The sequence below is a fragment of the Lepidochelys kempii genome, chromosome 8 (assembly GCF_965140285.1).
Source record: "Lepidochelys kempii isolate rLepKem1 chromosome 8, rLepKem1.hap1, whole genome shotgun sequence".
NCBI classification, from domain to species: Eukaryota; Metazoa; Chordata; order Testudines; family Cheloniidae; genus Lepidochelys; species Lepidochelys kempii.
Genome location: NC_136387.1, coordinates 90319794 through 90346652, shown reverse-complemented (window position 1 = coordinate 90346652; position 26859 = coordinate 90319794). Strand labels below are relative to the sequence as shown.

The 26859-nt window shown below is 43.2% G+C and overlaps 1 protein-coding gene across 2 annotated transcripts in view; it reads left to right on the top strand.

Moving 5' to 3' along the window:
• The window catches only part of ROR1 (receptor tyrosine kinase like orphan receptor 1), a 248741-nt gene that overhangs the window by 84861 nt on the left and 137021 nt on the right, over positions 1-26859 (top strand). Inside the window, exon 1 of one of the 2 annotated variants that reach the window (XM_073357448.2) lies at positions 16308-16405. The exons of the other annotated variant lie outside the window; for it this stretch is intronic. The gene's annotated coding sequence lies outside the window, so the exon portion shown is untranslated. Of the gene's footprint in view, positions 1-16307; positions 16406-26859 lie in introns of those variants that run through there. 2 annotated transcript variants of the gene reach the window in all.

Below are 26859 nucleotides of genomic sequence, written 5' to 3'. Positions count from 1 at the left end.
TTACACACATGCTTAAAGTTAAGCATGTAGATAGGTGGTTTATTGAATTGGTACCTATTATACCATATATGACTGGAAATTGGTATTTACAGTGCCCCTAAAGGTGCATGTGCAAATGTTACAGATTGCAGTGAATTATGCATATACCAAAAAAAATTAAAAGCCAGTAATATATAAATATACTACAAAGGAGTGGGCTTCAGTCAGGTTTGCCTTTAAAAAATCTTTTTGATTGTGATTTTCCTTAATGAAATAAAAGTCACAAAAAGGCTAAGCAAGAACTATTAGAGGGAGGCATAGTACGTAATGCAGGGGTTAATCATTAACATAATTCCTATATGTGATCTGAGGACTCAGTATGATAGAACATAAAGGTGTCCAAGAAAGAAGGGAAAATAAACAAATAAAAGGACCTGCTCCCATTTCAGTTGAAGTTCCATTGACTCCAGTTGTAGTAGAAACAGGCCCAAAAGACCTTCCCATTTCCTACAACATTGCTCCTTAATCTGACTAGATTTATATAATTGCTCCTGTAGTCTAATTCTTTTACCCTATCTTCCATCTCCTGGATCTAAGCCTTCCCACTTTGTTTTCTAGGGAAGATACAGGGGATTAGTCCAATCTCCTTTTTTTCCTCTCTCTTTAGTTTTTCTTCAAACAGAATTAATCAAGAGTTCTTTGAATGTATTGGCTCTGTTTTTATGTTAATAAAGAAATGCTAGAACTCTGAAAACCACAAGTATCTTTCCAGTGTTTGAGACTATATAGAATAGGATAATGGACCTGTAAATTTTACTCATGACCTGGCTACCAAGCATTCTTTCACTCGTAGACCAATCTCTTTATTAATCCCGCAATCTCTCCTATGTGTTGTTTTTATTTTCAAATTGGAATGGGGGGAAGCCTTTTCATGCTCGATCTGTAATTCTCCTGAGCAAATGTGTGAGGCAAAGTGTTTAGATGCATTTTGCCTTACAGAGTAACCTTTCAAAGAATTTCATACACATTCTGGATACTCAGTCACTTTCCATGGGCTTATCCTTAAGTGCAGAGCCATATGTGTTACGTAAGCAATCAACAAGCTAGCTGTATGCTTAACCCTTGAGTGCCGTACCTGTGACCAGATACCTTAGTTACACTTCTGACAGTCAGTGTATTGCCATGCTGTACAGTGACCCTATCCTGCCAGGTGTGTTATGCCTCTGGACAGGTTCTAAGAATGCTTCACACCTATTAAAGTAAATGGAAGACTAAATGGATTAACATTGCAGGATAAGGCCCTATTTTATAGAATTGTTGTTGTTTAGCTTTGTTTTATTTGTTAGAGCAGTCTAGAGGCTGCTCTAAATTATACCAGCTGCCAACATTCTCCTAGGAACTATGCACCAGCTGAAAATTGGCTTGTAACATCCACTCCCACCTCCTATGATGGGAGGGGCAGGAGCCTGGTACTAGCTCTGAGCTCCCCAGGCCAGCAGAATTCTCAGGTGCTCAGATCCAACTGCTTTCTAGCTTCACTGTATCACTTGAACATCAAAAAGGGACTGGAATGCACTAGGCAATCTAGCTCATAGGCAGCATGTGGGATAGCCTTCTAAATATAGCCGATATAAGATGATCACCTGGTAGTAATAAACGTTGTTTTCTAGAGAGAGAGGTTGAGTAGAAAGTTATTTGTGTGAAGAAAATTTGGAATGCTCAAAATGTGATAATTTGTTGGGAATGTAAAATTGGTCCCTGTACCTCATGTCTATGGATGGAAAGTTCTATATCTGTGCAAAGTAATAATATTATGATTACATATCATGTGTCTGCAAAGCAGAGACATAAGCAGATGAACTGCAGAGCCTAATATGGGTTCACTTGTGACCATGAGGGACACATTTTTTTAAAAGGCCTCTGCAGTTGAGCCTTGCTTTACAGACTTTCTCATGGTTTGAGGCTGTTAAGAATGCAAAATTTTTTTTCGTTCTCTCAAAGTTTAAGGTGGTTGAACAATTAAATGTAACCATCATACATCAGGCAAAAAACAAAACTGTAAACAGCTTCCTTGTTCTTTTAAATAACAGCTCTTAATATGAGTAACAGAATAATACAGAGCCTCATTTGGCCTCTTGTGTAACAGGATGTGGGGAGGGAAGAGGGCAAAACTGAAGGAGGCAGTTTTCAGCCAAGACCAGATCCTTAGCTGACGGATGGAAATTGTCATCGCTCCATTGAATTTAATGGGGCTATGCTAATGTATACCAGCTGAGGATCTGTCCATGAACTTCTAATTACATCCCTGAAAATACTCCCCACCAAGCTTGCTTCCCATTTCATAGCAGCTGCTAATCACAAACTTTCACATGTCACCAAGGGGTAAGACACCAATACTTATGGTCTATTAAAAAAAAAAAAAAAAAAGTGGGAGGGAAGACAGAAAATACTGGGAATAGTTGTCCCATATCAGTTCCGTGACACAGCCGGAGTGAGGATATATATAAACTGAAAATGTTTGCCTTTGACTGGACAGAGCAAATACAACACACCTTGAACATTAGTAGCCCTGTCTAGCTCTGTTGTACCTGAGAAAGAAAATGAGTTTTTGTGCTAAAGAAAATTTTTGGATAGACTTGAAAGAAAAAAGCCAAGACCATTTTTCAATACTAGGCCAGAGGCACATATGGATCTGTTTTATTCCTATTTCATTACTAAATCAGCAGGAATCATGCTACAGTGTGTGAGACTTGGATGCTGAATGTCATTAAGCTATTTCCTCACTTCCCCACTTAATATATTAACTTTTCTGACATTCCCAGCAGTCTCTGAGATAAGAAACTTCAAATGGAAGAAGGTTTCAGGCATTTTATAATACCAAGACACTGACCTGTTCAGTTTGACTTGGGCTGTGTTTTGAAAGGAGCATCAGCAAGCTGCATAACTGATGCTTGCTTTTGTATTCATGCTAATAAATTCACGGGGAGCGCCCAAGTATTGGGAACAGTATAAGGACCTAGAGTGAGAGCGTCTTAGTTTTCCCATGCTCAAAACAGAATTAATACTATGTACGCGTTACAGCTTGCGTTGTATGTCACTCAGGGCTGTGAATAAGCCACCCCCTTGAGTGACATAAGTTACACTGACCTAAGCGCCGGAGTGAATAGTGTTATGTTGGTAGGAGAGCTTCTCCTGCCAACCTAGCTACCGCCGCTCACGGGGGCTGGAGTAATTAAGTTGACGGGAGAGCGTTCTCTCTCTTAGAACATCTGCACTAGCGGCGCTACAGTGGCGCAGCTGTAAGCTTTGTAGTGTAGCCCTAGCCTTAGTGATATTTGGTTAACCTGCTGCTGGACTTCACACTTAAAAGAAAACCACGCAAGTGCATTTTTTCCCATTGAAGTCTGACTGAGGTGTAGGATAGTGCCTCTATATTAACATGTGCATAACTTAAAATGGCTTTTCTTTTTCTAATAGAAGATTTTCTCTTGCTAATTCTACTGTAGTTAAAGGTCTGTCAGCTTTTCCATTATAAATTCCTATTTTCAGGGTTTTGTATTTTGACTACAAAAATGTTTAGTGTGTGGAAAAAGCAGAAATTGTTTCACATGCGTTTTCTCCCCTTCTCTAACTCCTGTTTAGAATACTGGTTTTGTTTTTAATATTGGAATTATTCAGGTAATTAACTCACTATATGGACTCGAGTCTTTGGGTAATTTGAGGAGGAAAACAACATGAGACTAAGTTACTCTCTTACTTTTCAACCTGCTTTTCAACCAACATTTAATAAGGATTCATGGCACTTGGGAATCATACACATGCATGACGGCCAAATAAATCATGGATTTAAGACTCCCTAAATAATCATTGGCACAATACACTGTAACTGCTTCAACTCCGTGAAACCCAAAGGTCACAAATTGCCTTTTAAATAAGTCCCTGAATACAGATTTACACTTCAGAGTTTTTAAAGTCTATTGGGTACATAATACGTGTTAGGAAAGCTCTCTTAATGCAGCATGGACTTGACTGAACCTTTCAGCTCAGTGCTGAGTGAGGAGCTGTGTTGAACTAAGGTGACCAGATGGGGTTTTGTCTTATATAGGTGTCTATTGCCCCCTATTCCTTGTCCCGATTTTTCACATTTGCTATCTGGTCACCCTATGTGTAATGGCTCTGCCCAAAGATCAGTTCTGGGAAGCAACTGACTTGGAGAGTTACAATTCCTCCCCTGTTCTCATCTTGCCTGGGCAGCAGGGGGAGCAGCCAACAAAGGATCCTTCTTACTTTCCGCTTTGCACCTGGCCAGCTACTTCCACCCCTACCCACCTGTCCACAGAGTATCTGGCCATCCTTTATGAAACTTAATATCTGGGTGAACTAAGCAAATGGGTATGTCTCTCTTTGGATTATGATACATGAGCCAGGAACAATGCAGCTTGCCTTTCAAATCCTAGGTTGAATTTGCTGGACTGTCAATTTTTTTTTAAAAAAGTGTAGGGCTGGGTCAAGTCCAGTTGAGGGTCATTTTAAAAAGAAAGAGAAATAAAGAGTAAACAACAAAGTGAATTATTGCATGTGCATGCACCGATGTGCATGCTTGTGTGTTCTCTCTCTCTTAGAATTGAGATTTTGGCTAAAATGGCGTTGCTGAAATGGCATCCCTGCCTTGCTGAAGATATGATCTTCCTACCAGCCATCTCAGATCAGGAGGTGATCATACGAACAGTGTGAGTTGCAAAGACAAGGCACACTGCTGGGGAAGTGAAAGGATTGAATTTCAGCCTTGACTGCAAATTCTCTGGCTTCTTGGGGTTTCATTGGGCCCTGCAATGTTATTGTAACATTGCGTTCTGTGTCAATTCACTGCATAATACTAGGATCTCAGAGGACACTTGGCATTCTTGTGCTCAGAGTTGGGTATAAAAACTTTTATGATATTATTAAAAAGGAATGAGTTTAACTGTAGTTCTTTCTAAACTGATTTTTAAAACTGTTTAATAGCAACTTTTTCTTTTCAACTACACAATCCCATGCTAAACAGTGTAAGTGAAATTCTGGCCCCCTTGAAGTCAGTGGCAGAAATCCTTATGACTTCAGTAGGGCTAGGATTTCACCTCTGTTTACTGGTGCATTTCAACAACTGATTTTAAAAAAAAAAGTAAAGGGCCAAGTCACTTTACCATTTCCCAGCAGGTGGTTTGGATGAATAGTATTAGGGAATAAGCCCATTGGGAAGAAGTATAAGGGGCTTTTTGTGTAGGGTGTTAGTGTTTGTTTTTATGTTTTTCAGTAGACATGGGGATCCTAATTTTAAAACCTGCTTTCTTAATTTTTCAACTCTACACTAGGGAAACAGAATCTTTGTCAATGGTATTTTTAAGACCTGCACCTGCTCTAAGTTCCAATGGATATTTGGACATTGAAATGCCAGTTTGGGCATTCTAAACTGGAATTTGAGTATCTAAGTACTTGCCTACTTCAGGGATTTTTGCACCCATAGAACTACACTGATGGAACCCCCTCCCCTCCAAATCTAGATGTGTTGCACTAATGTAAAGTAGAGCTTGCACCAGTGCAAAATTCTCTAATGTTGACACACCCTGAATTTAAGCAGCCATGTATGCAAATTGGGCCAATTATGTTCATTACAGAATGAATGCAAGTTTTGGTTGCCACAGTCTTTGGCCTAAAAGAGAGCTGTACAGATACAAAGGAGAAGAGACAGTGTTGAGTGAAAATAAATGTCAAAAAAGAAGGAATGGAAACAGGAAATGTGCCTTTAATGAACCTCTTTTTCAGTCATCTCTCTCCTGGGTTTGTGTATCATCTCTTGCTCTCCACAGAATGACAAAGATATCAGACATATTGAACACCCATACCGTAAGCATTAGTTATAGTACATTCCTGTGAAATGCACCTAGACTGAGAGCTGTAATTCTACCCTGAACCAGCCCCAAGTAATAACTGTTAGAATTACATTCCATTGTGGGGACTGGATGCCTCAGGGTGTGTGCAAGTAACTGAATCTAGCCTAGGCTGGTTGTGACTCAGAGTTCCTTCAGGTGGCTATCGGGAGGTATATCTGAAATGAGTTTGGTCTCAGTCCAGTTTCTAATTGACAGGTGTCTCCATTAAAAAAAAACCAAAAACTCAGTCACCACAATTGTTGTTTAACAGTCCACTTTGTTGAGTAGGTATGGAAATTAAACCAGCTTACATCCTCCTGAGTGCTTCCTCTGAGTTCAGGATGAGGACATTAACGAAGTAGTGTGAGAGACACTGCACCTTTGCTGCTCGTCCTGTTGTTCTGTTGATAGAGAATTTCATTTTCCAAGACTGTGAACCTGACACCTTCTACAAGCATCCAAATCATTAGGTGTAGTGTGTGGGTGGTGCCAGTGGCCCGTGGTACACAGGAGGTCAGAGTAGATGATCTGGTCTTAAACTCTGTGACTCTGACACGAAACTATATTTTTGCTGTAATAGAGCATTAGAATGAAGTTATGAGATCCACGTGGGACAGGGCTTGGATAGATTTTTGTATTGATGAGTTGATACGTTTTCTGATGTAGCACAGTCATCAAACTGCCAGGCTGTTGCATGTCTTTACATTTCCAGTAAAATAATTCTAAAAAAACTCAGCCATCTCCGCCTGGGATTTTTTTAAAGTGCTAACTGTAGCTACTAATACCCTGTGATTCTGTCATCGCCACACTTTGTGTAGGTAGACCTACGCAGAGTTCTCAATAAACAAGCAGTCAGGGTTGTTTGGATAAGAGTTGGGAAAGGGACAAAAAAAACATGTAGAAGAAGATTGGAAATGCTGAGGTGGGAAGGCCATTTATTACAAATGTTTATTTCACAAACACAAAGTACTTTATTTTCTGTGTTGCAAATAAGTATCCAGAAGAGTGCAGGTCTGTAACAACTGCTGATCCTTAGAAGTTCAGCCATTTATGACAGCTCCTTGAGTTCTTACGAAGGGTGCAGCATGGTGTAGAAGAAAATGACTTCTACACTTGTCCATTTAAAATGTAAATAAAAGCTGTAGGTCCTGGTTGTTTTAGAAGGTGCAGGTAAAATATTGCATTGTACAGAGGAGAGGGGATTTTGATGCCACATGCATATGGGACAGGGGCTATTCGTAAAGTATACAACTGCCGCATTTGAAACTGAGTAAAATCCACTCTTTAAAAAACAAAAAACAACAAAAAAAAACTTTGTCAGGTCTGTTTTTTATCATTTTCCTACATAGACTAAATAGAAAGAAACCCAAAATGAACACCATATTATTCAACAGGGTCAGTAACAAGTTTGTAGTTTTATTAGAAACAGACCTTCCTGTTGTGACAAATCACCTGCAAACTCTGTTTAAAGGCCTATATGAAACTCTGATGCTTTCAAGAACTTTGGACTGCAGATGGTGAGGGGGAAGGCTCCGGAACAATGTATTTTTCATGACTACTTTGAACAGAGGATCTTTGGAGATCATTTGAAGGAGCTGCGTCCTATCACGTCAGTCCCTATCAGAGGCGATGGAACTGGAGGTTAATGGAAATATTGTGGGAGCTGATCTATGTTTCCACCTGCATGTGTCGTTCCACTGCACATTCTGTTCCCAGTAAACTGCACGTAAGTGGGGGTGGTGATAGCAAGAGTGGGACCCAAAGGGCCTGGAGTGGCCATCACGGCAGCTGGGATTGGCGCAGGGAGCAGGTGGGAACCAGGGTAATCAGGCCGAGACCCACTGAGAGAGATGCAAATAGCTGAGACCCCGAACCCTAGTGTCAGTAGCTCCCCTCATTCTCCTATACCTCCACCCTCCCATTCAGAGTGACTTTCTGCCACCTCTGGTCTCTATTCTGGTAAACGATTCTTCTGCAGATGTTTAGAACTATTTTTGTACTGGTCAATTACTCTCCACGTACAGTATGTCTTTGGCTTATTCCTGTTTTTACCATAACATTTAATGGATGTTGCCAAAGGTAGATTTGAATGACTGAACTATAAATGTACTTTTCTGAATCAAATGTAACACACAAAACAGAAGTCACACAGCACACTGCTACAATATTAGTGTATTTGAATGTGCTGTTTTTCTGTGTATGTTCTCTCTCTCTCTCTGAGTGTATGTGTATAATATACACACATCTAATATACCACATATAAAAGACTGGTTTCATTATTCTTATCCTGAGCTGCCAAACACAGTTAATCATTGTCATGTTTTAAGCAGGTACCTGTGTGACATTTCTCTTTATTTGGAACAAGTCACTGAATTCCCATATTGGGGTCTCCTGGAGAAGTAGGAGCCTGCTGTCCCAGTGGCCAGGAGGAGGACCTGCCGGGAAACCCTTCTGGGTGTTGCAGATGTGGTCCGCAGGCATGACTCACATGAGAAGCCAGACTCCTGACAGGTTTCTTGGAATTAAAGATTTATATATTCTATCAAACATGATCTGGCTTTTAAAGAGCATTCCCTCATGTTTGTTTTTACCATCAGTAGGTTTGTTGACATTAGAACATAAGAAAGGCCACACTGTGTCAGACCAAAAATCCATCTAGCCCAGTATCCTGTCTTCCGACAGTGGCCAATGCTAGGTGCCCCAGAGGGAATGAACAGAACAGGTAATCATCCTCTGTCGCCCATTCCCTTCTGGCAAACAGAGGCTAGGGACTCCATCCCTGCCCACCCTGGCTAATAGCCATTGATGGACCTATCGTCCATGAGCTTATCTAGTTCTTTTTTGAGCAATGCACCACAGACTGTAAAATGGAGCAGAGTGGCTGTATTCATCAGAGTGGATAACTGATAAACAGTTTTCCTCTTTGTTAGGCAATGCTGATTCTCTCCATTCACATTAATTCTTCACAGTGCTAGCTACAGAAATCCCCAGGTGGCCTTTGGCAAGAAGGATGCAGTAGGGCGACTTAACTAGAATTGCGAATCAGTCACTGCTGATGTCTAAGCTTAGATCTGGACTTGGACTGAAAAAATTCTTTTGTTAAGTGAGTAAAGATGATCTTGTGGATAAAGCACTGGACTTGGACTCTATTGATTTGGGTTCAGTTCTCAGCTCTAACACCTACCTCCTGTGTGATATTGGACAAGTCTCCTAATCGCTCTCTGCCTCAGTTCTCCATCTGTAAAATGGGGATAATAATACTTCTTTTGTCCGGCTTATCTGTTTAGATAGTGAACTCTTTGGAGGCAGGGCTGTCTCTTACTACCTGTTCATATTGAGCCTTGCACAGTGGGACCCTGATCTCTGTTGGGCCCTGTAGGCAATACTCTAATACACATAATAGGTAACATGTGTCCCTTTGGAGGTGATAGGAGGCATGGCATAGCCCAAAAGTGAGTGCTCTTCTGGGTTACCTTATCCATTGGGGGGGGATAGTGCAGACAGAAATGACTATCGATTCTGCATGCTCCCATGTTGTGAATTGTAGGTTATTTTTCTTAGTCCTGGGTAGCAGGATATTGTATATCCCATCTCATCACTCCACCTTTTCCTACTCTTTGCATAGTAGTCAGGATTGTCTGAGGGAGAGATTTTTCCTGCAATACCATATGGCCCCTTGATGAGCTTTACTGGCAGTTGTGTTAGGGTATGTCTACACTACGAAATTAGGTCGAATTTATAGAAGTCGATTTTTTAGAAATTGGTTTTATATATTCGAGTGTGTGTGTCCCCACAGAAAATGCTCTAAGTGCATGAAGTGCATTAACTCAGCGGAGCGCTTCCACAGTACCGAGGAAAGCGTCGACTTCCGGAGCGTTGCACTGTGGGTAGCTATCCCACAGTTCCCGCAGTCTCCGCTGCCCATTGGAATTCTGGGTTGAGATCCCAATGCCTGATGGGGCTAAAACATTGTCGCGGGTGGTTCTGGGTACATATCGTCAGGCCCCCGTTCCCTCCCTCCCCCCGTGAAAGCAAGGGCAGACAATCATTTCGCGCCTTTTTTCCTGAGTTACCTGTGCAGACGCCATACCACGGCAAGCATGGAGCCCGCTCAGGTAACCGTCACCCTATGTCTCCTGGGTGCTGGCAGACGCGGTACGGCATTGCTACACAGTAGCAGCAACCCCTTGCCTTGTGGCAGCAGACGGTACAGTACGACTGGTAGCCGTCATCATCATGTCTGAGGTGCTCCTGGTCGCCTCTGTGAGGTCGATCAGGAGTGCCTGGGCAGACATGGGCGCAGGGACTAAATTTGGAGTGACTTGACCAGGTCATTCTCTTTAGTCCTGCAGTCCTATTGAACCGTCTTATGGTGAGCGGGCAGGCGATACGGACTGCTAGCAGTCGTACTGTACCATCTTCTGCCAGGCAGGCAAGAGATGAGGATTGCTAGCAGTCGTATTGTACCATCTTATGCCAGGCAGGCAAGAGATGAAGATGGCTAGCAGTCGTACTGTACCATCTTCTGCCGAGCAGCCATGAGATGTAGATGGCATGCAGTCCTTCTGCACCGTCTGCTGCCAGCCAAAGATGTAAAAGATAGATGGAGTGGGTCAGAACAAGAAATAGACCAGATTTGTTTTGTACTCATTTGCCTCCTCCCCTGTCTAGATCACACTGCAGTCACTCACAGAGAAGGTGCAGCGAGGTAAATCTAGCCATGTATCAATCAGAGGCCAGGCTAACCTCCTTGTTCCAATAACAACGATAACTTAGGTGCACCATTTCTTATTGGAACCCTCCGTGAAGTCCTGCCTGAAATACTCCTTGATGTACAGGCACACCCTTTGTTGATTTTAGCTCCCTGAAGCCAACCCTGTAAGCCATGTCGTCAGTCGCCCCTCCCTCCGTCAGAGCAACGGCAGACAATTGTTCCGCGCCTTTTTTCTGTGCGGACGCCATACCAAGGCAAGCATGGAGGCCGCTCAGCTCACTTTGGCAATTAGGAGCACATTAACCACCACACGCATTATCCAGCAGTATATGCAGCACCAGAACATGGCAACGCGATACCGGGCGAGGAGGCGACGTCAGCGCGGTCCCGTGAGTGATCAGGACGTGGACACAGATTTCTCTGAAAGCATGGGCCCTGCCAATGCATGCATCATGGTGCTAATGGGGCAGGTTCATGCTGTGGAACGCCGATTCTGGGCTCGGGAAACAAGCACAGACTGGTGGGACCGCATAGTGTTGCAGGTCTGGGACGATTCCCAGTGGCTGCGAAACTTTCGCATGCGTAGGGGCACTTTCATGGAACTTTGTGACTTGCTTTCCCCTGCCCTGAAGCGCATGAATACCAAGATGAGAGCAGCCCTCACAGTTGAGAAGTGAGTGCGATAGCCCTGTGGAAGCTTGCTACGCCAGACAGCTACCGGTCAGTTGGGAATCAATTTGGAGTGGGCAAATCTACTGTGGGGGCTGCTGTGATGCAAGTAGCCCACGCAATCAAAGATCTGCTGATATCAAGGGTAGTGACCCTGGGAAATGTGCAGGTCATAGTGGATGGCTTTGCTGCAATGGGATTCCCTAACTGTGGTGGGGCTATAGACGGAACCCATATCCCTATCTTGGCACCGGAGCACCAAGCCGCCGAGTACATAAACCGCAAGGGGTACTTTTCGATAGTGCTGCAAGCTCTGGTGGATCACAAGGGACGTTTCACCAACATCAACGTGGGATGGCCGGGAAAGGTGCATGATGCTCGCATCTTCAGGAACTCTGGTCTGTTTCAAAAGCTGCAGGAAGGGACTTTCTTCCCAGACCAGAAAATAACTGTTGGGGATGTTGAAATGCCTATATGTATCCTTGGGGACCCAGCCTACCCTTTAATGCCATGGCTCATGAAGCCGTACACAGGCAGCCTGGACAGTAGTCAGGAGCTGTTCAACTACAGGCTGAGCAAGTGCAGAATGGTGGTAGAATGTGCATTTGGACGTTTAAAGGCGCGCTGGCGCAGTTTACTGACTCGCTTAGACCTCAGCGAAACCAATATTCCCACTGTTATTACTGCTTGCTATGTGCTCCACAATATCTGTGAGAGTAAGGGGGAGACGTTTATGGTGGGGTGGGAGGTTGAGGCAAATCGCCTAGCTGCTGGTTACGCGCAGCCAGACACCAGGGCGGTTAGAAGAGCACAGGAGGGCGCGGTACACATCAGAGAAGCTTTGAAAACCAGTTTCATGACTGGCCAGGCTACGGTGTGAAAGTTCTGTTTGTTTCTCCTTGATGAAACCCCCCGCCCCTTGGTTCACTCTACTTCCCTGTAAGCTAACCACCCTCCCCTCCTCCCTTTAATCATTGCTTGCAGAGGCAATAAAGTCATTGCTGCTTCACAGTCATGCATTCGTTATTCATTCATCACACAAATAGGGAGATGACTACCAAGGTATCCCAGGAGGGGTGGTGGAGGAGGGAAGGAAAATGCCACACAGCACTTTAAGCACAGCACTTTAAAAGTTTACAACTTTAAAATTTATTGAATGACAGCCTTCTTTTCTTTGGGCAATCCTCTGTGGTGGAGTGGCTGGTTGGCCGGAGGCCCCCCCACCGCGTTCTTGGGCGTCTGGGTGTGGAGGCTATGGAACTTGGGGAGGAGGGCGGTTGGTTACAGAGGGGCAGCAGTGGCAGTCTGTGCTCCAGCTGCCTTTGCTGCAGCTCAACCATACACTGGAGCATACTGGTTTGGTCCTGCAGCAGCCTCAGCATTGAATCCTGCCTCCTCTCATCACGCTGCCGCCACATTTGAGCTTCAGCCCTGTCTTCAGCCCGCCACTTACTCTCTTCAGCCCGCCACTTACTCTCTTCAGCCCTCCACCTCTCCTCCCGGTCATTTTGTGCTTTCCTGCACTCTGACATTATTTGCCTCCACGCATTCGTCTGTGCTCTGTCAGTGTGGGAGGACAGCATGAGCTCGGAGAACATTTCATCGCGAGTGCGTTTTTTTTTCTTTCTAAGCTTCACTAGCCTCTGGGAAGGAGAAGATCCTGTGATCATTGAAACACATGCAGCTGGTGGAGAAAAAAAAAGGGACAGCGGTATTTAAAAAGACACATTTTATAAAACAGTGGCTACACTCTTTCAGGGTAAACCTTGCTGTTAACATTACATACATAGCACATGTGCTTTCGTTACAAGGTCGCATTTTGCCTCCTCCCACCGCGTGACTACCCCCTCAGCCTTCCCCCCTCCCTGTGGCTAACAGCGGGGAACATTTCTGTTTAGCCACAGGCAAACAGCCCAGCAGGAATGGGCTCCTCTGAGTGTCCCCCGAAGAAAAGCACTCTATTTCAACCAGGTGACCATGAATTATATCTCACTCTCCTGAGGATAACACAGAGATAAAGAACGGATTTTGGTTGAATGCCAGCAAACATACACTGCAATGCTTTGTTCTACAGTGATTCTCGAGTACGTGTTACTGGCCTGGAGTGGTAAAGTGTCCTACCATGAAGGACGAAATAAGGCTGCCCTCCCCAGAAACCTTTTGCAAAGGCTTTAGGACTACATCTAGGAGAACCGCAAATGCCAGGGCAAAGTAATCCTTTCACATGCTTGCTTTTAAACCATGTATAGCATTTTAAAAGGTACACTCACCAGAGGTCCCTTCTCTGCCTGCTGGGTCCAGGAGGCAGCCTTGGGTGGGTTCGGGGGGTACTGGCTCCAGGTCTAGGGTGAGAAACAGTTCCTGGCTGTCGGGAAAACCGGTTTCTCCGCTTGCTTGCTGTGAGCTATCTACAACCTCCTCCTCCTCATCATCATCTTCTTCGTCCCCAAAACCTACTTCCGTATTGCCTCCATCTCCATTGAAGGAGTCAAACAACACGGCTGGGGTAGTGGTGGCTGAACCCCCTAAAATGGCATGCAGCTCATCATAGAAGCGGCATGTTTGGGGCTCTGACCCAGAGCGGCTGTTCGCCTCTCTGGTTTTCTGGTAGGCTTGCCTCAGCTCCTTCAGTTTCACGCGGCACTGCTTCGGGTCCCTGTTATGGCCTCTGTCCTTCATGCCCTGGGAGATTTTCACAAAGGTTTTGGCATTTCGAAAACTGGAACGGAGTTCTGATAGCACGGATTCCTCTCCCCATACAGCGATCAGATCCCGTACCTCCCGTTCGGTCCATGCTGGAGCTCTTTTGCGATTCTGGGACTCCATCATGGTCACCTGTGCTGATGAGCTCTGCATGGTCACCTGCAGCTTGCCACGCTGGCCAAACAGGAAATGAGATTCAAAAGTTCGCGGTTCTTTTCCTGTCTACCTGGCCAGTGCATCTGAGTTGAGAGTGCTGTCCAGAGCGGTCAGAATGGAGCACTCTGGGATAGCTCCCGGAGGCCAATACCATCGAATTGTGTCCACAGTACCCCAAATTCGAGCCGGCAACGTCGATTTAAGCGCTAATCCACTTGTCAGGGGTGGAGTAAGGAAATGGATTTTAAGAGCCCTTTAAGTCGAAATAAAGGGCTTCATTGTGTGGATGGGTGCAGGTTTAAATCGATTTAACGCTGCTAAATTCGACCTAAAGTCCTAGTGTAGACCAGGGCTTAGAGACTTTGAAGTTTGCTCAGAGTCCTGTCTAGACTCCTTTCCTTCAAAACACTCTCTTCTTTTGACTAAAGTTTTGATTTTCATAGATTTTTTTTCATACTTTTGTTCACTGAGAAATCACTTTGCATAACCAGCCCTGGCCAAAATTTGTCTTAAGGCCACTTTATCACATAAAAGAAAGGTGTAGTAGTGACTCTTGGTGCAAAACATTTGTTGTTGAAATCCATACAGTGGGTTTCAGTTATGCTTGTGCTAGAGTCATGGATTCCTCTTGCATGACTTGCTTGGTCAAGCAGAAGTATCTGTGTTTAGATATTCTGTTCTAGTCAAGCTATCCATTCTGCACAGTGGCATTTTAAAGGGACAACATCTCAATTCTGTCTAAACAGTTTTTGCCTATTATTGTTACAGATAACACTTATGATTGCCATAACTGAAAGAGATTAGCGGGAACATATTTCTCAATTTAAAAAATGTGCTTATGCACTTAGCAGCACACTGTATATAGTCAATTTCATTGTTTTTTCTCTGTTTCCCCCTTTTTCTTGGTGAGGTTTGTTCCCGTGGCATAAGGAAATTGGGGGAGGTGGGGTGGGAAAAGTGGTGGAGACATTTTTTAAAAAAGGAAAACAGGCAGTGGGATTCAGAGGCAGGTATAGTGCCTTAAATTTTTTTTGTTTTTTAATTGATCAGATTTCATGTTGTTCGTGTCCCTTTTAATATTTTTAGCATGTATGTGCAGCCATTATTTCCTGGTGGTTACAGTTGCTAGTGTTTGTTCTAGATTTAAGTTTGCTATTTATTCTTGGTTTCAAAGAATACATGTCTATATTATTTAATACTTTTTTCAACTAAAGTTTTCATCCATGAAGCACTGGTAGGTTTTTTAGGAAACACTGTGGTTTACTTAAGTTGATCTATACAACAACACAGTGTCTTACAGTGAGTATCTTATTTTAAGAGTGCTTGTTAGCAAGCTTGTACAAGTTTAGCACACTAGAACAAAGCCGAAACAATAGGAAATTGTGTTATAGCTTTTGGCAGACTAATATGCACATTCCCCGGGGCTCTCGATTACTTCTGGGAGACTTGGAGCTTCATTGTGAGTGGAGTTCTTCGGTCAGTTTCTGATGTTAATGCTTGAATGGAGTCACGAACTCTTTCTGACCCTTCAAATTGATACTTGAAACTTGCACAAATTTCATCTCTCATAAGAGAGTAAAACGTTTTTCCTTTTTCTTTCCCCCCAGCCTGAAACTTTTCACAGTTCCAGGTACAATGTGACTTGAGTCAAACATGTGCACCAGGTTAGAGGATAATAGGAATTGGATGCCAAAAACACATTTAGGATTAATAGTAGATTAGCACTGATTTCTGTTTCATGTGCAAAACTCCAAAAGGCAATGACAAATTTGTTGACATTTCTATTAACTTAGAAGGCTCTTGAATGATTGTGACCACCTCTAGCCTTAATTTATTTTGGAAGCAAGGGGAGAAGTAGAGGAAAGTCAGTGGAGCTCCCAGGATTATAATGGATATTGTCATCCTGACCCAAAAGACTCATGAGAAAAGAGTTCCCTTCAGATTTAAACAGGAAACGTGTAAAAGAATGCTTTGTACCTGTGCAATTTCACTGCATGGTAGAAAGCTCAGTCCTGGTAATATTATGCTGCTCTGGATTGTTTGGAATGTAATGTGCAAAGTTCTGTTAAATTAGAATAATCTTCACCTCTAGTCTGTTTCTTGTCCTCTAGCTCATCGCTCACGCAGTTTTAGTGGGTGGCCAAAGAGGACTCTGTTGAATAAATGAAGGGAGAATAAAAATAGGAACCAGACAACCAGAGGATATGAATATGTGCTGTTCTCTTCTACTGCTGTGAATCTGAATCCCTCCTCAAAGGACCGCAGTTCTACAGAGGTGCTCCTTTTCCACTTATTTATTATAATTATTGGTATTGGAGTGGTGCCTGAAAGCCCCAACCAAGATGAGGGCCTGATTGAGGTAGGCACCATATGAACACACAGTTCCTGCCCATCAGAACTTACAATCTAAATGGATGAGAAATGGGAGAAACAAAGTATAAATGCCCCAATTTCACAGATGGGGGAGCTAACACAGAGAGACCACTGACCAGTGTAGACATACCCTTAAACCTGGGTCCATGTTACCTGCACTTGCAAATCCGTTGTTTCCAAGCTTTTAGCGTCCACACTGCAGTGGAGCTCCCAGTGCTTCCTGTTGCTGGAAGTAGAGGGTGAAGTTTGGAGAGAGAAGAGCTGGGATGCACAGGCCCAGGGGATTGTAGGACAGCACAATTGTGGGATAAGCTCCATACATGGACTTCTGCTATGTTCTCACAGCAAAGTGAGCAGACTTGGAGCTGTGCTACAGTGGGATGTGAGCTCAGACCCATATCCCTGGATGAGTCAGCAGGCCCACATTCTGAGAGAGTTCTGGCATGTATCAAATGGCTTTGTGTATGGATGGTAGGGGGTTGAGGCTTAAACATGAGTCAGAGCCCAGGTTACTATGGACTGCAGACATATCCACAGAACTTGGCCACACAAGAAGTCTGTGGCAGAGCTGGGAAATGAATGCATATCTTGTGAGCCCCAGTCCACTTTCCTTTCCATGCTGCAGTTCATTTCCCTTTGTCACCTTCTGCATTATTTTATGTTGCTGAGGGTTTGTCCTATTAATATGAGCTAAGCATGGACTGGAAGACCAGTCCATGTGGTCTTTCAGGAAATGGGCAAGCTGTGCTGTGGGTTGTACCTCTTTCAGAAACTTTAAAAAGAGAAAAGGAGTACTTGTGGCACCTTAGAGACTAACAAATTTATTTGAGCATAAGCTTTTGTGAGCTACAGCTCACTTCATTGGATGCGAGAGAGAGAGAGAGAGAGAGAGAGAGAATTTGAAAGGAAAATATAACAAGGAGAAAAAGAATGAAATCAGGGAGAAGTAGGTGTAGAACAAATGTTCATACTTCATAATATGTCTTAAAACTCTTTGCAAGAATATTGCAGTTAACTGAGAATGTTTTCCCTTTAAATGTTTTCAAATTTAAACTTTCACAAAGGTTGCTTCTGGTGAGCTGTATCTTCTTCTTGATTATCTTTGCAGATAGGGTCTGTAGCCAGACTGCAAATGAGAGCTCTGTCTTCTATACAAATAAATACAGGGATAGGACATGTTTTTAATTAGGACAATTGACTTTTGTCTTACTTTTTTGGATGTAATAAGGACCTTATTTCTGTAAAGAGAAGACTACAGGGACTACAAATAGAAATGACACCTACTCATTTTGATGTCTTCTTTTAAAATCCATAAAGGTAGTTTTAGTATAAAGAGCATGTATCTCTCTGACAGCCCTCTGATTCTGTTTTAAAGTGTATTGGGAGATGTAATATAATGGGCCCAATCTTGCTCCCATTGAAGTTAATTTTATCCTTGACTTTATTCGGTACAAGATTAGGCCCTGTATCACTGACCAAATGTAAATATAAAATACCAAGTTGCTACAGACTGACCATGAAACACACACACCAGTTAGCGCTGCTGATTCAGAGAGTAGTGGCTTGCTAACCTGCTTATAGCATTTTGCTGAACCCAACACTGCTGTAATTAAACACAAAGGGTTTTGGATAGCAAACACGTAGACTGAACCTTTTCTGAATGTCAAATACAATCTGTTTTACATCAATCGCTCTGGGTTATTTTGGTCATGTGGTGTCACACCCACAGTGACATGATGTGTTTTGACAGCCAACCCGATCATGTTGCATGTTATGGAAGGACATGACAACTTTTTAAGGTGGATTCTTTGTTTTTTAAAGGAAAGCATGAGCTGTGCACAAAAAAAGTTTGGCAGTATATTTGCTGTTGAAAACTTTGTGGGATTTTAGCCCCAGAGGTTCCATTTAAACTGATGTTATGATACCAGCAAAGCAGCATTTCTGACATGGAAATATATTTTCTGGAAATGCTATATCTATGGACAATGCAGTCCTGGAAATTATGATTAGTGGGGTTTGCGGGAAAGTCATTGACTCATGAGTATTTCGCAAAACACCCAAACCTCCAGCCAGTCACAGCTGCCCCTTTGTTCAGAGTACACCATTTTATGTAGTGTCTCTCACATGGCTGGGTGGGTTACCTACATTGACTGCTAACTGAGCGGTCAACCATGCCAAATTCTTGGCACTTTTCTATCAGCATGTTTAAAGAAAATTGAGAGATGGTGACAGCAAAAATGTCTCATTGTTTGACCATCATTTTATATAAGCTTTTATTTCTGTCTTGGATGGAAACATAGTGAGATGAAGCTTGAAAGGGAGCAGGAGGATGGCCTTGTGGCTAATGAATTAGCCTAGGACTGAGAAGACCTGTGTTCAATTCCAGATGAAGCCGTAGACTGAGCGACCTTGGGCAAATGACTTAATCTCCTTGTGCCTAATTTTCCCATCTGTAAAAATGGAATAGTAATCTTTCATTTCCCCACCCTTTGTGTGTCTTGCCCGTTAGGCTATAAACTCTTCAAGGCAGGGACTCTCACTTACTATGTTTCTGTACTGTGCCCTACATAATGAAGTCCTCATACCTGGGGCTTTCAGGTATTACCATAATAGTAATAATTAAAGAGACTGCAGAAAGAAGCAGAGACCAAGGCAAAGAGCTATAGAAAGATTTCTGATAATATCCAGAATTGTCCTGATTCCTTTAACAATGACACAGGCAAGTACCAGAGTAGCATTTTTTTTTATTGAACCTGAGTTGGCATAGTTATTTCCTATTAATCTGTACTGTAGGTAAGGAGATCTGAATCTTATGTGGCATGTATGAGAAGCTATATCTCTTTAGTAACTGTTCACTAATGTAAAGCTTTCTTGGTCCTTTGCTAGGCCTTCAAGCATAACATATCATAGGTGGGTTTACATATAGTATTATAGCATATCATAACATATCATAGGGGCAAGAAAGGGAGGAATACATTTAACCTCCATTTCATGCTAATACAATAGTATGTAACTCTGGTATACCTTTATATAGTGAACTGCTAATTGGATACTAGAACGTGCTAACTTTATAGTCTTGTAAAACTGCTATAAGCGAGGGAGACACATTTGTTTAGAGCTACCAAGGAGAAAAAAGAGTTTTTGTGTTGTTCTTGTAAATAAAGGTAAAAACTGTTGAAGGAGCTGTTGTGTTTTGATGTTGGGGTGGGTTCTTTCGTTATAAAATTTCTAGATGTCAGACTGTGTGTTTTAAATAACAATATTGTCTGACAGAAATGTCATGCAGTTGGTTTCATAAAATGGGCATAATTGTACGTGTGTTAAGGAGAATGTAAATATAATTTTAAAGTTGCGTGTTAATTAATTAGTTAATATTTGTAATGCTAGAGTGAACAGGGCTTTGGAGCGGAGCCCGTGGAGCAGCTCTGGAGCAGTGGAGCTGCAGGTTTTTGCCTGGAGCTGGAGCACAGCTCCAAAGCCCTGGTAGTGAACAAGGGCCCTGATCAGGATGGGAACCCTGTTGCCAGGTTCTGTACAAATACATAGGAAGACATGGTTCCTGCCTAAAAAGACCTCACAATATAAGAAGACCAGTAAGACAAAAGGTGGAGGAAAGGGCATCAACATGCAAACAGAGTGATGGTTGGCAAAATTCATGTTGGTTCCATTAACCTATTCTGTGAAAGAAAGCAGGAAAAGGAAGGAAGGGAGAGAGGGGAAATAGAAAGGGAGAGGAAGGAGGGAAAAGAGATGAAGGGACAAAGAGTAGGAAACAAAGGAGAGAAGCATGAAGATCAGAGAGAAGGGAGGCTGAAAACAGAGGGAACATGAGGGAGAGTGCAGGAAGAGATTGGAGCTAATAGCTAACCAGCAGGAAGGAGAAGTCTAGTGTTTACGCTGTAGAAAGTGATCTGGGACCATCAGTTGTGTCCAGAATTGGCAGTAAGGATAAAGGAGGTGTTTGCTATTCTTTTAAAATGTAAGCAAAATCTGGAAGGAAGTATGGTCTCATGGCTAAAGTCCAGGCCTGGGAGTCAGGAGATTTACTTTTATAGATCCATGCTTCTACTATTGGCTTTTTATCAGACCTTGGACAAATCATTTTATCTCTCTGTTCTTAAGTTTCTCTGCTTATAAAATTGTGCTCGTAATGCTTATCTGCCTGCTAGGTGTAACCCAGTAGTGTTGACGAGCACTTGGAGAGGTGAAATGGAAGATGATATAGACGTGCAACTTACTGTTTGTTAAAAGCGATTTTTACAGTACTGCTAAAAACAGGTGAAAAGTGTTGGATTTCCATTCCCTCTGCTCAGTTTGGAAGATTCCTGCAAGAGAGAGTGGGTTCTGTACAAAACATGGACCAGCAAATGCAAAAGTACAGTCATCTTGTTTTAAAAAAAATAAGAATAAGATTAAATAAGATTTGAAAATGAACAAAACCTCTTTCACTACAATTCTACAGGTTTTGGATCTCCTCAGTCTCCTAAAAATTGCAGGGAAAATCCCCTATGGATATTGTCCCTGGCCTGGTAAAGATGATCAAAATCTAATTTTCCCATTTAAGGAACTTATTCAGCTTCCTGTTCATAAAATTAGTTTTTCCTATTTCTGCACTAAATGTGGTATGTGCTGGATCACAAGGAAAAAACACAAATGTTCTCTCTGGACATTATCCAGAAAGAGAAGAGCTCTGTTTGTGTCCACTTCCAGTAGCCATCCTGCTGCTCGTTCAATTCATTCTTCTGAGCCTTACTACCCTGGGGAAAAAGAAGAGGAGTACTTGTGGCACCTTAGAGACTAACCAATTTATTTGAGCATAAGCTTTCGTGAGCTACAGCTCACTTCATCGGATGCATACTGTGGAAAGTGTAGAAGATCTTATTATATACACACAAAGCATGAAAAAATACCTCCTCCCACCCCACTCTCCTGCTGGTAATAGCTTATCTAAAGTGATCACTCTCCTTACAATGTGTATGATGATCAAGTTGGGCCATTTCCAGCACAAATCCAGGTTTTCTCACCCCGCCCCCCCCCCCACAAACTCACCTCCTGCTGGTAATAGCTTATCTAAAGTGACCACTCTCCTTACAATGTGTATGATAATCAAGGTGGGCCATTTCCAGCACAAATCCAGGTTTTCTCACCCCGCCCCCCCCACAAACTCACCTCCTGCTGGTAATAGCTTATCTAAAGTGACCACTCTCCTTACAATGTGTATGATAATCAAGGTGGGCCATTTCCAACACAAAGCCAGGTTTTCTCTGGATTTGTGCTGGAAATAGCCCAACTTGATTATCATACACATTGTAAGGAGAGTGATCACTTTAGATAAGCTATTACCAGCAGGAGAGTGGGGTGGGAGGAGGTATTTTTTCATGTTTTGTGTGTATATAATAAGATCTTCTACACTTTCCACAGTATGCATCCGATGAAGTGAGCTGTAGCTCATGAAAGCTTATGCTCAAATAAATTGGTTAGTCTCTAAGGTGCCACAAGTACTCCTTTTCTTTTTGCGAATACAGACTAACACGGCTGTTACTCTGTACCCTGGGGAAGGGATTAGTGCAAATACTGCTTATGAGCACCATCCCACGTCACCCCAGGGCATAGCTAACCACACTAACACAGAGAGGTGCAGTGTTACTGATGTGGGCCATCGTGAGTGAAAAGAGTCCATTGTGTTCAGAAAAGTGCAAGTATTCACGTTCTGCACTTTACCTTAGGGTTGCCAACTGTCTAATTGCACAACCCCAAACACCCTTGCCTCGCACTCCGCCCCACCCCTTCTCCTAGGCCACGCCCCTGCCTGCCCTTTCTCTAAGGCCCTGCCCCCACCCACTCCATCCCCATTCTTCAGTTGCTTGGTCTCCCCCACCCTCACTCACTTTCACCAGGCTGGGGCAGGGGGTTGGGTGTGGGACGGGTTGTAGGCTCTGGGCTGGGGGGTGGGGCTGAGGGGTTCAGAGTGTGGGAGGGGGCTCCAGGCTGAGCCTGGGGAAGGCAGGTGGGGTGCAGGAAAGGGGGTGGGGTGCAGGCTTCAGCCAGGCAGCGCTTACCTCAGGCGGCTCGTGGAAGCGACGGGTATGTCCAGCTCCTAGGCTCAGGGGTGGCTCGGGGGCTCTGAGTGCTGCCCCTGCCTGCAGGCACAACCCTTGCAGCTACCATTGGCAGTGGTTCCTGGCCAATGGGAGCTGCGGAGTCGGTTCTTGGGGCAAGGGCAGCGTGCAGAGACCCCCTGGCAATCCCTGTGCCTACGAGCCAGAAGGACATGCCAGTCGCTTCCAGGAGCCACGCGGAGCCAGGGCAGGTAGGGAGCCTGCCGTAGCCCCACTGCACCGCCGACTGGACTTCTAGTGCCTATTAAAACCTCCCAGATTTCTTTCAATAGCCACCGGGAGATCGAGGCTGATTCCGGGAGACTCCCAGTCAATCTGGGACGGTTGGCAACCTTCCTTTACCTGTATAAATAACAAAAGTGACAGTGAAACAGCCCTTACGATTTTTATAAATCAAATCCCTTGGAGAGAAAATATATCATTTCCTTAACTTTTAAGATGTGTTAAGCGTATATAAATCTGTATATTGGGCCTTGAGGGACTGCTCTCCTGGACTCATACAGGTGCACACAGTAGTAAAAGCAATAAAACACATCAAGCGCTTGGTGTAGTTTTGTTTCATTCAAATCAATTAGCTTGTCTTTACATGCAGAAACCTCTATGCTAAAGATGACCTAGTTCCTTATAAAAAATAAAATAAAACCCTGTGTTTCTGAAGAGTGTAGGAGGGTTAGAAAGTTGCCATTTCTAGCTGTCTGATTTGTCCTTCAGGTTCTTCTCAGGTAAAAGGCAGGTGTAACTTTTATAAATAAAGTAACGTGACTGTTTTTAGTTTGGAGTACATTGCTCCCGTGCCGATCCTGTTTATTGGGCCTCTCTAACGGCTGCAGTCAGTTGTGGTTTTAAACGGAATGGCTAATACTTTGGAGCGGCATGGGGAGTTTTATTTATTCAAAGTGACATGGTCAAGTATCTTGAACTCAAAATAGGATGCACCATGAGGAAAGGGGTGTAATATGATGAAGAACATTCTCCAGATTACAAATATGTGTATTCCTTTAAATCAGTCACTCTGTAAATGAGGTAATAAAAACAAATAAATGATGTTTTTGTGGCTTTAACTTTTGTTGTTCTCTGCTGATTGTTTAACAAGCACACGTATCCACATGTGCTTGCTGACATTATTGATTCTGGTAGATAAAGAAGTAAAGCAAGGAAAGCCATGTTGGCTTCCTTTTTATTAGAAACCTTCAGGAAAAAAAAATCCAACATATGTCAAATGGAAAAAGGTGACATCACGGAAAGACATATTAATTAAAAAATTCTTCATATTATCAAAACTGTGGGCAAGATTCTTTCCTGCACCTCAGGCATGATGCAATTTAGACAGGCAGCTCTAAATTATGCCAAGTACACAGTGTCCCTTAAAGACCTCAGACAGTGGAGGACAGGCACAACAGAGCACACATCTGAATTGCAGGTCTGGTGCTGAGTTCCTCTACACAAGGGGAACTTTCTGCTGGGCATATGCTGCTAGATTACAGTCCAGATGGTGCAAAGAGACCTTAAATTCAGCAGTGTGTGGTCATTTCATACCCATTCACATAGGTGCTGGGACTAGGGGTGCTGTGAGTGCAACTGTACCCCCTGGCTTGAAATGATTTCCATCATATACAGTTTGGTTCAATGGTTCTCAGCACCCCCACTATGCAAATTGTTCCAGCACTCCTGCCCATGCACTTTATGTACATATAAAAAAGTAGGTAAGGCTTAATAAATATAAACCTTTAGTTTGCTATAGATAGTGTAAATGCTTTGATGTGACACTCTAAGAGTATTGCCTTGGTTATGTGATCCTATATTCCTTTTTTGCGGTTCTTCACCTGTAATTACTAATAATCTGCCCTGCCTTGAGTAGTTTGTTATAATTTTATTTATATTTCAGAAAGCTTATTTTTTAATTATTTGGCAGCATCCATATAAGTCACGAGCATTCTGTATGCATGCAAGACTGTACATAGGCAAGCCCACTATCAAAAACCCCATGCAGAAGAGTTAGGGAACAGGTTACTTTGCATTTAGAAGGCACCAACTGAAATGCATTCTTGTAGGTATAATATTTCCTTTCATAGAAAGTAAAGGCAATATTGTGCCTTTCACCATAGGCTAACTGTAAGGGTGTAGAGACCATAGCCACAGTAATTCCTAGGTGAGCTTGCTAGAGCCATCCTTGGAGATGGTGTAGAGTACTCCTTGCTCCATACTCAACCAGCTCCTTAGGCTAGAGCAAAGGGACCTTGGGGCCATGGCTTCATCCTCACCATTCCCCTTCCTGTCCCCACTTCAGCATCTAGCACATGTGGGGGTGCCAAGAGGCATCAGGACCAGTGTTCCCCAGTAAGATTCTGGCAGGCTCCCACATGAGGGTGCCCTCCTGTCCCCAGCTTACAGGTTGCCCAGAATCTGCCCCAACTGTGTTTTCAGTACTTCTAGCACGTTTATTTTGTATAGCTGAATTGGGAGAGAGGATGATCTTACATTTAGGGTACTAAGCAAAGAGACTTGAGGGAGGACTCGAGAGTTCTGTTCCCAACTCTACCACATGCTTCCTTTCTGGCCTTGGGCAAATGCCTTAATCTATTGGTAATTTTGTTCTCCATGTATAAACAGGGGGACAAGTTGCTTTGCTAATGTGATGGTTCTTGGGGTACCCAGGACCGTGAGTCATCTTGTTACCCCCTGCCACCAGTGTGAGGAAGTCTTGCTTGTGTCAGCTCCCTAACAACACCAGCCTGTTAGTTATTCAAGTACTTTCCTCTGGGCCATACCAGCCCTTATTTGCCTTGCAGGTTAATGATAGGTGCATCCAAGTCTCTTTGAAGCATTCCCCTTTGATATCCAGCCCCTAACAAATGGTTACACATAAAACAAAATCATGACAGGCTTTCCAGAGACTAAGTTTAACTATCAGATTAACCTCTCATCTAAAGAAGTTAATCTCACCCAAAGTCTTTTTCAGCGTTTTCTACCAAGGTTTGTAGAGATCCCATTTTCATGACTGGTTTCAGAGTAGCAGCTATGTTAGTCTGTATTCGCAAAAAGAAAAGGAGGACTTGTGGCACCTTAGAGACTAACCAATTTATTTGAGCATAAGCTTTCGTGAGCTACAGCTCACTTCATCGGATGCATGACTGTAAATGCACTGCCTGTTTATTTCCCAGGTGTAGGATAATGATGTCACATTCTGGGGTACAATCTAGAGCAGTGAGGGGGCTGTGTCACCTGGGTCCGTCACAATGCTTTGCTGTTGTAGCGCTCAACCTAGGCCTCTCACAACTAGTCTACCAGTATGCAGGTCACATCCTTAGTGTCTGTGTGATTCAGCAGCTCTGACCTCAGCAGCCTGTCTACAGCCCCACTCTGGCATCCACCAGCCTTGGTTGCTACTTGCTTCTTTAATAAACAAACTTATTAACAAATAAGATAGGCTTTTAGGTGAGTTCAAGTATCAAAAAATAAAGTTAGAAATAAGAAAAGGAGTACTTGTGGCACCTTAGAGACTAACCAATTTTAAAAGTTAGAAATGGTTGCAAGCAAATGAAAGTGAAAACATACATCTAAAAGTCTAAAATTTAATCGAGCACATTTTGTATTCACAATGGCCTCTCTCACCCACTGTCTTCCACCAAGACGGCGCTAGACCACGCTCCCCCCACCTCTGGTCAGGGCCTCAGGCTCTCTTCCAGGGGCCTAAAGGTGCTGATGCATTTGTCTTCTTAGGTGAAAGAGGTAACTTGGGGCTTTCTGCTCCTTTCTTTCATAGTCCAGTGAACCTGTGAAGTGGATTCTTCTGAAGGTTATCTCTGAAAGCAAAGTTCTTTCAAGCAGTAAGGAAGGCGAAATGGAGTCTGGTGGTGAAGGACGCTCCATGCTCTTTTGCTGCCTCACCCCCAAAACTTGTGTTTGCTGAATTGCAAATTGTTCTGTTTCTGCCATCTCCTCCCTCTGCTGTCTCGATGATCCTGTTTGCTACTTATATGTAACCTGAGGTAAACAAACATTTATTTGTTTAGGATAGACCTATTTAACAACTTTTACCTAGCTGGGGCTATGTGATTTTGAACATGTGATAATAATTTCAAACAGGGGGAATTCATAACTTTACATATTATATTGCTACATACCATGATATTATTGACCAGCGAGTTATTAGTTTTCAAATGATACCTCACAAGGCAGATTTTGTATGAAGATTATTGCAATATTCTTCATCTCCTACCTATACCCCCCAATACCT